This window comes from Phascolarctos cinereus, unplaced genomic scaffold (assembly GCF_003287225.1).
Source record: "Phascolarctos cinereus isolate Bilbo 61053 unplaced genomic scaffold, phaCin_HiC Scaffold_3;HRSCAF=262, whole genome shotgun sequence".
NCBI classification, from domain to species: Eukaryota; Metazoa; Chordata; class Mammalia; order Diprotodontia; family Phascolarctidae; genus Phascolarctos; species Phascolarctos cinereus.
In genome coordinates this window covers 250,684,923-250,696,077 of record NW_027555736.1, presented here as the reverse complement: position 1 = coordinate 250,696,077, position 11,155 = coordinate 250,684,923, and the positions used below count along the sequence as shown (strand labels likewise).

At 39.4% G+C, this 11,155-nt stretch overlaps 1 long non-coding RNA gene across 1 annotated transcript in view; it reads right to left on the bottom strand.

The window, feature by feature from the left end:
* The window catches only part of LOC144456369 (uncharacterized), a 90,354-nt gene that overhangs the window by 10,136 nt on the left and 69,063 nt on the right, over positions 1–11,155 (bottom strand). The window lies entirely within an intron of this gene.

Here is an 11,155-nt window from a genome sequence, read left to right as displayed (position 1 = left end):
CTCTACCTCTTACTGAGACTTGACCCCCTCCTGATGCCACTGCTTCCTTCACCACCATGTCCAACACTAGCTATATTTTCTTTTATACCTCCTAATTCATCAGTCATGATGGGAGAGTTGCAATAATCCTTGTTCCCCATAGCTACTTTCAAATTCTTCTGCTACCATCATCACTCTCTTCCTTTAAGTTTCATACCATCCAAATTTATCACTCCATTCAGATGCTGGTGGTAGTTATTTATCAACCTCTGGGATATTCTCTTTTCTTCCTCAATGAGTTTGATGCCTAGCTCACAGTATTTCTCTCTTGCACAACTTCTACCCTAATAGTAGGGTACTTCAACATACATATTGATGCTCCCTCAGATACCCTAACTTGACGGTTCCTCAATCTACTCAGTTATCATGACTCCATTCCATTCCTTCTCAGCTACGCACAGAGATAATCGTGCCCTTGATTTTGCTATCACCCATAAGTGTTCCACTTCCATATTACAAACTCTGAAATTCTTTTATCTGATCATAATTTTTGATCAGTCCATCTTTCCCTATGACTTAGTCCAGTTCTTTGTTCTCATCGTTAACTCTATTCTCTCCACCCCTTGGTTCTTTCCCAGGCCATTATTCTTGCACCAGCTACTCTCTCATTTCTTCCCTTTTTTAACTCCTTGGTGAACCAACTCGACTTCCAACTATCCTCTACTTTTGAATCCCTTGTCCTCTTGTCCTATGGCCAGTTGTGCCTTGACAAATCCCAGCCCTGGATGACTTCTATCACCTGGAAGACAAAGCATACACATTACAAAAGGGATAATTGCACCAGTTTATTCATCAACCAGCCCTGGGCCATTTCTAGTGCTGTCTCACTCCTATTCTCTCTCTCTCTCTCTCTCTCTCTCTCTCTCCTCTCTCTCTCTCTCTCTCTCTCTCTCTCTCTCTCTCTCTCCCCCCCTTTTGCCTCCCCCCCCCGGGGACTTCTCCATCTCCCTACCAGCAACCTTCTCCCTGGAGATGCCTCTACCCTGTGACCTTCTCTTTTGCTTAGCTATTCTCTGGTCTTAGAGTGCCCAGGTTAAGCTTATGTCACTCTTGGCTTTATTCCTCACTTTCTAGACATCTCAGTCTTCCTGTTATCAGTCTTATGCCCTCCATTTTCCAGCTCTTCTTTATATAGTGTCTTCTCCCTTTAGAACACAAGTGCCTTAAGGATACGGACTGTTTTTTTTTTAAACTTGTATTTGTATCCTCAGCAATTACCACAGTACCTGGAATTTAATAAGTATTAAATAAATGCTCTTTTAATCTATATCTGTGTCTACATCTATGTCGATATCCAAATTTATCTACTTCCTTCACTCTTACTTCTGAACAGAGCAAAACCATACTGACTGGGTCCACTCAAAATTCCTGTTATCTAATTTCATTACAGCAAGGCTATTGTTATACTCCTCCTCAATTGCTGGGCCACAATGAGGCAAGAGAGCTGTAGTTTTCTTTAGGAAAGATACCAAAGAACAAACCCACTCATGGCGCTGGAAAGACCAGCATGATATAGTGGATGGAGGGCCAAATTTGGGGTCAGAGGACCTAGTCTTTTTAGCTCAGTTTTCTCATCTATAAAACCATGGAGAGACAGTTTTGTGTAAAAGATAGAGTGTTGGACTTGGGGTCAGGAAAACTTGTGTTCAAATCCTGCCTCAGATACTAGCTTGTGTGACCCTGGGCAAGTCATTGGAAAATGAAGGGATTAGGCATGATGGTCACTCTAATGTCCCTTCTAACTCTAAACCTATGATCTCCAATGTCTCTTCCAACTTTAAATCCAATTTTTAAAGAAATAGATGATAAACAATACAAAAACGGCCCTGAATGTAGTTTCACAAAATTTGTCCATGTCATAAGTTATCTTAGGGCTGGGCCTGTAAGAAGCCCTCTGTAACCGAGGCTGAGTAGCTAATGGTCTTATCCAGGAATTCATTAAGTCCTATTTATCTATATAGATCCAGGAAAGGAAGCTGGCTTCAGGGAGTAGAAAAGATACTGAATCGAAAATCTGGTGACCTGGATTCCAGATCCAACTCTGCAGCTATCTATAATTTTGGACAATATAAGGAATCTCACTTTCCTCTTCTATGAAATGGAGCTGTTGAATCTCTAAGATTCCTTCTGGCTCTTAAGTAGAGTCTTAGATTTTAAGAACTCAATGTGCCTCCTCCCACCCTTTTCTCTGCCTCCCATACCATGTCAGACAGTACTAATAACTTATTTCTCTCCCCACCACTACCTCTAAGGGAGATTAGTGAATAGAATTCTGGCCCACAACTAGGGAAGAGTTTTATATTTGCCTTGTTCTTAGATGACAATCTGTGTACTGGCAAAACAAGCTTCTTTTGATGTCTAGCCCCCAAGACTTTATCAAAGCATCTGAGGGATGTGGATTTGGCTTTGCACAAGGCTTATGCTGTACTTAGATGTGGGGGTGGAGAGGAAGTGAAGAATTTCAGAAGGGGCCCTTTATGTCTCCTTGAGGGAAGGCGCTGACCTTGAATCCAGGGCTATTAATCCTCTCATTCCATGGATGTTCTTAAACCGTTCCCCCACCCCCACACCCCACACCCATTGATCCCCACTGCTCATGATTCTCCTCTCCTACTGAACAGTGAGGAAAATATTGGCTTTACCCATCCACCCATGATACTTTCCATAAGGTCCTGGTTTCCTATTTATAAGTCTGGGGCTTTCACTATGATTTGCCTTGTCTTTGATAGCCACCAGCTATTCCCTGGAATATGGTAAGTCTCTTTTTTAACTACATGATCTCAAAGGTCCTTTCAAGCTCCAAATCCTATGGCCTATGTCCCTGTAGGGTCTAGGAGAGATATTCTCTAAAGAGTGATTTAAAAGGGTCTTTGAGGGAGAAGGGATAAATGGTCATCCATGGTGGGAATCTACCTTTTATTCATCCATCCTACCTGAGGAGTAGCAAGTTATTATCTCAACAAGACATAAAAACAGATACAAAGCAAGGTAAGCAAAACTAGAAAAATAATATACTGTGTTGTAATGTTGTAATACAACAACAGTGGAACCGAATGCTATGTAATTGTGACCAAGCTTGGTCCTGAAGAAGAATGAATAAAATGCATCTCCTTCCCCTCTTTGGAAAGACTATAGCTATGAACACTGACTATACGGCTGGTTAGCTTTGCTCAATTACCTATTTTTCTCTTTCTGTTTCAGTCTTTGCTTCAAGGAATGGCTTCCTCATCATGAGAGGGGAAAGGATACATTTGTAAATGAAGGTGATGTAAAAACAGAAGTTGTTAACTAAAAATCAGTATTTTTCTTCTTTTTTCACTCAAAGTAGTAAAGCGACTTACTCAAATTCATCTGCTAGTTTAGTGGCAGAACTGGTACTGGAATCTCTAGGTCTCTTGCAATGATCTTTCTATTACCCAGAACTCTCTTTCCTCTAACTATAAGGATAAAAGGGGTCATCCAGGGTTCTGCGTATTGAGGATCTGTTAGCAACATTGACCCTAGTCATTTTCCTGGCAATGGACTAGGAATAACAGATGTTAGTCCCACAGAACTGGTGGGAAGAGCTGACCTTGAAAGAAGGTAGTCCCTTATTGCTATCAAAGATATGATTAAAAATCACTCAGAGACCGGGAACAGTGACAGGGAGTTTGATTTCGCATGAGGCGTTGGCCACAAAGGGATACAGAGGCGTTTTCTTTACTCCAAAGGTCTTATTTCAATCAATGCCTTAGTTTAACAACTGTGGGTGTTTTGATGACAGGAGGTCAAGGTACTGAGTGATTTGAGTGTGCCTTTTGTTTTGTTTTCATAAGTCTTTCTGGAATATTGGCCTGGTTAAAAGGATCTTGTGCAAATTCCAGCACTGAGCACTATGGCCAGTGAGTCAACCTCCTGCCCTCCAACTTCTCACATAAAGAAAGCTAACAGAGAACACAATGTTTTTCCTCTCTTCTCCCCAGCAGTGCAGGATCAGAACTTTCAAAAGGAGATTCCGGAAGATAACCCAAGCCAAGAGTCTCCATTGTGGGGATGAATGAGAGATTAGTGAGTGCCTTAAAACCATAAGAATGAAGCCTTCATATTAGTAATAAAAGGGATGGCCCTTAAAGTACCATTTTGCAACTTTAGGCTTACTTTACCTCTTATCTCTTTCTTCTCATTTCCAATTAATGACCAACTCCTATTGATCCTAACTCTATAATACCTCTCATATTCATCCTCCTCCTACCCCATTTCAGATATTCATTATCACTATTCTGGATTATGATAGTAGCTCCCCACAGGTTTTTCTGCCTCTGCTTTCTTCCTGCTCCACTCTAATTTATTTTATTTTACTTATTTATTCATTTGCTTATCTAACAATTGATTGTCTGTCTGTCTATCTATCTTTCTATTTGTCTATCTATCTGTCTGTCTATCTATCTATCTATCTATCTATCTATCTATCTATCTATCTATCTATCTATTTCTTTTCACTGCTGTCAGACTCATCTTCCATAAGCATCTGGTCATGTTACCCTGACGCTCAAGTATTCAGTGTCTCCCTATTGTCTACCATTTGAAATTCAAGGATCTTTCATTGTGGGAGCTCCATGATTTGTCCCAAGCTTACATATCTAAGTTTACTTCATATCACTCTTTTCCACATACCCGACTCTTCAAACCAGACTACTCTTTGTCACTTAAACATATGCTTGTATTTCCCACCTCTTTGCCTTTGCTCACACTGTTCCCTATGCGGGGAATCCTTCCCCAATCATCTACACTTTAACTATTGCTGAATAGAAGGTGTTGATTCACATTAGTAAAGGCCATTTTCTTGAGAGTGCCCTTATATCAAAGAAATTATGGGTTCAGACCCTATCCCTATTCCTTGTTTAATGCTAAACTCAAATTCACCTCCTACAGAAAGTCTTTCCTGACCATTTCCAGTCAGTAATGACCTTCACCCTCCAAAATCATATAACACTTTGTTTTGTTCCTCTTAATACACTTGTGGAGAGGCAGCATGATAATAGTGGATAGAGCCTTGGAATCAGGGAGACCTGACACATATTGACTCTGTGATTATGAGTAATTTGTTTCATGTTCCAGCACACCAGAAATCTCCCTAAGATGCTAAGTTGCAGAGCATGTACTGATCTTCACTGGTAGGAGGAATTTTCCCATTAGAAATTTTCTATACCAATGATATCAGAAATTTGGTTAAAAAAAATAGACTTATTATGTAATACTGGGTATTCTAACTCTCAGTATTTGTTTCTTATTCCTATCCTATACTATAAGATCTATGATGACATGGACTTTCTTATCTAAACTTCATATACCAATGGGGATTGCATTTCTTGCCTTCTTGATGGGTGGAGAAGGGAAAGAATTCAGAAAAAAAAGTAATTTTTTAAAATTTTCAGAAAAGAAAAGAACCAGTAAATGCTGGACACATAACACTAAATGAAGTCACAATATCAAAATAATTGATTATAACTTTTCCATAAAAAAGTAAAAATAAATAAATAAATGGAAAAAATACTTCATATACCCCTCAACACCTAGCACAGCTATTTGAACAAACTAAATGTATGGAGAAAAAAATAGAGATGCAGAAAGGAAGGAAATGCAATGGTGATGAATTTATCAAGGAATGGCTAAACAAAATGTGGTACATGAATGTAATGGAATACCATGCCATGAAGATCAATTAATATAAAGAATACAGAGAAGCACAGGAAGATTTATATGAATTGATACAAAATGAAATAAGAAAAACCAGGAAAGTAATACATGCAATGTCTATAGACATATTAAATGAAAGGAACAAAAGTTTAAAAAATCTAGGAACTTCCAATGATGTAAAATTATAATGATCAAACTTGATCCCAAAGAAAACAGAAGAAAATGCGCTTCCCTCGCTTTGCAGAGGCGGAGGACTATAGATGTGGAATATTGCATATACTATTAGGCTTGGTTGATATACCTTTTAGTTTTCCTGTATAGCTTTTTTCCCCTCTTTTTTAAAAAATTAATTTATTTTGATTTATCAATGATCACTTCCATAAGCTTTTGAGTTTTACATTTTTCTTCCCCTCCCTCCCTCCCTTCCTCCCCCAGATGCCTTGCAATCTGATATAGGCTATACACATACATTCCTATTAAACATATTTGCACATTAGTGATGTTGTAAGGAAGAATTAGAACCAATAGGAGGAACCATCAGTTTTCCCTCTCTTTTACTCTTTGTTACAAAGATCAGTTTTCTGGGGAGGAGAGTGAGAGATATATTTAGATATGAAGATGATGTAAAAACAAAAGATACCAATAAAAAATTTTTAAAGAAGAAAAAGAGGGAAGAAAAAGTGACAATCTAATTTCCTAGGCTGGTTCAGCATAAACCCAAGGACATAATAGGTGCCAAAGACTTTTTTTTTTTCATGAAATTAATCACAAAGCTCACCAGAGATCTCTGGGTCTATGTACTGACAGTATTGAGTCAGTTCCCAGTTTTCTGTTCTGATAGGCCTTGTCAAAACCTAACCTTCAGTTCTGATGTTAAAAGAACCCTGCATTTTAAGGAAACTCAGATCCAGACATTAAAATGATTTGCCCATGTCCACACATCAGGCTAGTGGCAGAGTCAGGATGAGAGTTCAGGTTTCTTGATATTTAAAAAATGAATAAATACTGAGTTTGGAGTAAGGAAGCCTTGGTTTCAAATCCCATCTCCAATACTTCCTAGATGAATGACTTAATCACTCTAAGCCTCAGATTCCTCATCTGTAAAATGGGGATAGTAATACCTAAAGTGTTATTATGTGAGGTTGTTGTGAGGCTCAAATAACATAATTTATTTAAAGTTATTTGTCAAACTTAAAGTTCTATATGAAGTCAGATATTTTCATTGTCACACTATTTATACTATACAGTCCATATATAGCTCAAGTCCATATGGCACTTTTTAAGATTTTACAAAGCAATTTCCTTATAACAACCCTATGAAGTAGGCAATAGATGTAAAATTGAGAGGAATTTCTCCTGTCTAAAAGGCATGTGTCAGCAGTCATAGCAATGGTGGGTGAGGCATGAATCATTAGCAGGCAGATGAGCTGATCGAGTCAAAACAGTGCTGGGCTTGTCCTGCCCACCACAGGCATCCCTCAAATGCTCATAAGGACACAGAGTACTCAAGCAGCTTTCACTTATTTGACACCATTAGCCTTTGTTGTCACCCATGGTCATGGGAAAAGATTAGCTAGATTAGCTAATTAGCTAGATTAAATAAAAATTTAAAACTCAAAAGCTTTTGAGAGGGAATCTGCAGGCTAGAAAATCTTGTTCGGTACCTAAGGGGGTAGAAAAAGGTGGCAACAGTATGCATAGAAAACCCACTGGACTCTGATGAATGTGATGACAAATCATGACTTTAGAAGCCTGGTAATGAATCATGCTTCCTACCTCTTGGCAGAGAGGTCGTGGACTAGAGGTACAGAATGAGACATGCATTTTTCAGACCTGGCCAAAACATACATTTGTTTTGCTTAACTATACTTATTTGTTATAAGGGAGGGTTTGGGGGGGGCAGTAAAAAGGGAAGAGTTATGGAGGGTAGTGATAGTGATACAAAAGAAGAAGAAAAAAATAATAACATTAATGAAATATTTTTAAAAATATACCAAAAGAAGGGCAGCTAAGTAGCGCAGTGGGTAGAGCACCGGCCCTGAAGTCAGGAGAACCTGAGTTCAAATCCAGCCTCAGACCAAACACTTGACACTTACTAGCTGTGTGACCCTGGGCAAGTCACTTAACCCCAACTACCTAAAAAAAAAAATACACCAAAAGAGCAGAAGGAAATTGAGAAAGGAACACAAAACAAGACAGCGTTGGAACTACCATGTTAAATTTAACGTATACTTATTAAATGCAAAGTTTTACATGATACAGATTCAAAATATCACATATGTAGCCTTTATATATTGGGGTGGGGTGGGTTATTTCAATTCACAAATTGATGAATCTGGTTCCCCAGAGCAAGGCTAGCTACATTCTCCTTCCCACCTACCCAAGCAGAGTTCTAGAAATAACCCCTGAGGAGCTGTTGTTTCTAATGTGGTCAGCCTGAGCCCTTGTTCTGATGTGTTTCCAAAATTAATTGACAGTACTAACCAGTCTCTTCAATATCACTAATGCCATAAAAAACCAAAACAAAAAAAATATCACTAATGCCATTGATAGTGTCCTAATATCATTTAACTAATTAACATCAACTACCTCTTACAAAAGGATATTTACTGAGAAGGTAGAGCAAGAACAGAGATATAAGACATCTCCCCAGATTAGGGGCACATGGTCCTCCTACTACCTCAATCCCTGAGGAGATTGTGCTCAAACTTAAAATGTTTGCTACAAAGCATTTGCCCTACCAGGTTCACTTCTGGGCTTGGCTGCCAGCACATTCAGGAAGGGACTCCAGTTTCTGGATCTTTCAAGATCTAACAAAATTATAACTTAGTTTATTCCATCACCACTCATTCAACTACAACCAGGAAAGAACAATTACAAAGACATAAAGAAATGGGTACAATGTGGACCTGTGTAGAAAGATAGACAGCTAGCAGCAAGAGACCCCAGCCACTACTGCTACTAATCCACCTGGAAGCATATGGTTGATCTTGCCTCAATCAAGGAAGAGAGAGAGATTGAATTTCCTCAGTGGGAGTCTTTTGCAAGACTGCTCAGTTCTGGCTCAACAGCCGGTCAAAGATCCTTTTTTTCACCTCACAGTAAGTTAAAAGGAAACAGTCATAGAATATTTGTGCATGCTCCAAAGTTTGCATCGGGCAGAGTAGGCTATGCATTCTCTTAAGGGTTGGGCTCTCATTGACCAGTTCCCTATTATGTATATACAATTCTCTTTTCCTGCTCTTTGTATAACAAAATGTCCATTGTTTGTGGATATTTGTCAAGTTCATAATAAGAAAAAAGAAAGCAGAAATGGGGAGTAGAGAAAATAAAATATTAGTAACCCTACGGTTCATAGAGATATAGAATACCTGAACTGGATGTTGGATGGTGTAGCATAAAGATATGGCTCAGCCTGCATATGGCACGGATAGGGTTCTACACATTGGACAACCCAGGCTCCAAGGGGAGACTATGATTTATACCTTTGTGGGGAACAAGAGGCAGACCACGGCTGGGTGCTTATTCCTTCTCTCACCTATCTTCAAGAGAGACATTGGGCTGAACGTATGTCTCTCACACTGTCACACTCAAATATTGGTAGTCTAGGGATATGACGCTTTGGAGCTTGAGATAAATGTCACTCCCTGATCACTTTCAAGGGGAAGGTAATATTTCATCAACTTCATTAACATTGGCTTACTCCTCTCCCACATGGTAAACAAATGGTCATCACGAATAGCTTGCAAACCTCTTTTTCAAAGTACACCATAAACTGAAATTGGAAGAGTTATATTGATTGGTGGTGGATAATAAAATACATTCAAGTAAATGAGTTCTTTGTCCTGAGAACAAGATAAAACATTTCAGCTCAAAGAAGACAATGATCTGGATGGGGAGTGGAGGAGAGGGGAGGAGAGAAGTTCCTCTAGGGTTATAAAAACAAGAAGTCAGGATCTTGGAGCTCTGGAGAGGTCTCTATTCTGTCATTCAAAAATCAGAATTAATTCCTTGACCACATGAAGAAATCCTTTCTCACTCATTGGGTATAAAGGGTTGTAGTTCAGTATCATCTCTGCCAATTAGGAGTCATATCTCCCCACAAACACTGGCCTATTTCTCAGGAAAACCCCGGCGAGACAAAAGAACCTTAGAGGTTATCTCAATTACACACAAGAAAGCTGGACCCAGAGGTCACACCCAGTCAACAGAAGAGCTAGGATTAAAACCCAGTTCTCTTGATTCCTAATCTAGGTCTTTTCTACTATATCATACCTTCCAAGCTATTTAAGCAGCTAAGTGATACAGTGAATAGAGTGCTAGATCTAAAGTCAAGAAGACCTGAGTTCAAATCCCACCTCAGATACTTACTGGCTATGTGACTTCGACCAGCCCACTTAACCTTTTTGCTTCAGTTTCTTCATCGGTCATCTAGGACTAATTATAGCACCTGCCTCCCAGGGTTGTTTCAAAGCTCAACTGAGATATTTATAAAGCACTTGGTAAACTTTTGGGGCAGCTAAGTGGCACAGTGGATAGAGTGCTGGGCCTGAAGTCAGGAAGACTCCTCTTCCTGAGTTCAAATCTGGCCTCAGACACTTCCTAGCTCTGTGACTCTGGGCAAGTCACTTCAGCCTGTTTGCCTCAGTTTCCTCGTCTGTAAAATGAGCCAGAGAAGGAAATGGCCAACCACTCCAAGATCTTTGCCAAGAAAACCTCAAATAGGGTCATGGAGAGTTAGATACTACTGAAAAACAACACCACCACACAATTAGATTAGTGTTGGTGGTGGCCATAGAGTTTAAGTGACTTGTCCAGAATCTCTAAGCCCTTTAGTGTCAGAGGTAGGATTTGAACCCAGATTTCCTAACTACAACCACAGCACTATATCCATGACACTTTGATGCTTCTACAGAGAAATAAAAACAAGACTTCTTTGTCCCTACCCTGCCTTTGTACTACTCTCAAAGAATGTGGTGCCCCCTCTCCTTAATGAGGCAAATTTATCTGCTGGTGCCTTGCATCTCATACTGTTGTTCCATCTCAGTTCCTACCTTGCTCCTCAACATTTGATCTTCCTCTCTCTCCCTTTCCTGAGTCTGCCATATTCTTATATCCAGCTATTTCCCCCTATCTTTCCCTCACTTTCACTGCTACCTTCTAGAAAAAGTAGCCTACACTTGCTGTTTCCATTTCCCCATCCTTTTGCAATCTGGCCTATGAACCCACCACTCTAATGACGAAAACCTCTCTCTCCAGCAAAGCCGCCAATGACCTTTTTGGAAAAAATTTCAGTTTTGATATATTTTTAATTGATACTGTTTTTCCCTTACCTTCGCTTCTGAATACATCCCTCTTATCTCCCTTATCCAGTAAACCAAATAAAGAATGAAAAGTGAAAGAGAAAAAAAACCGTTCAGCAAAATCAGCTTACCAAGCC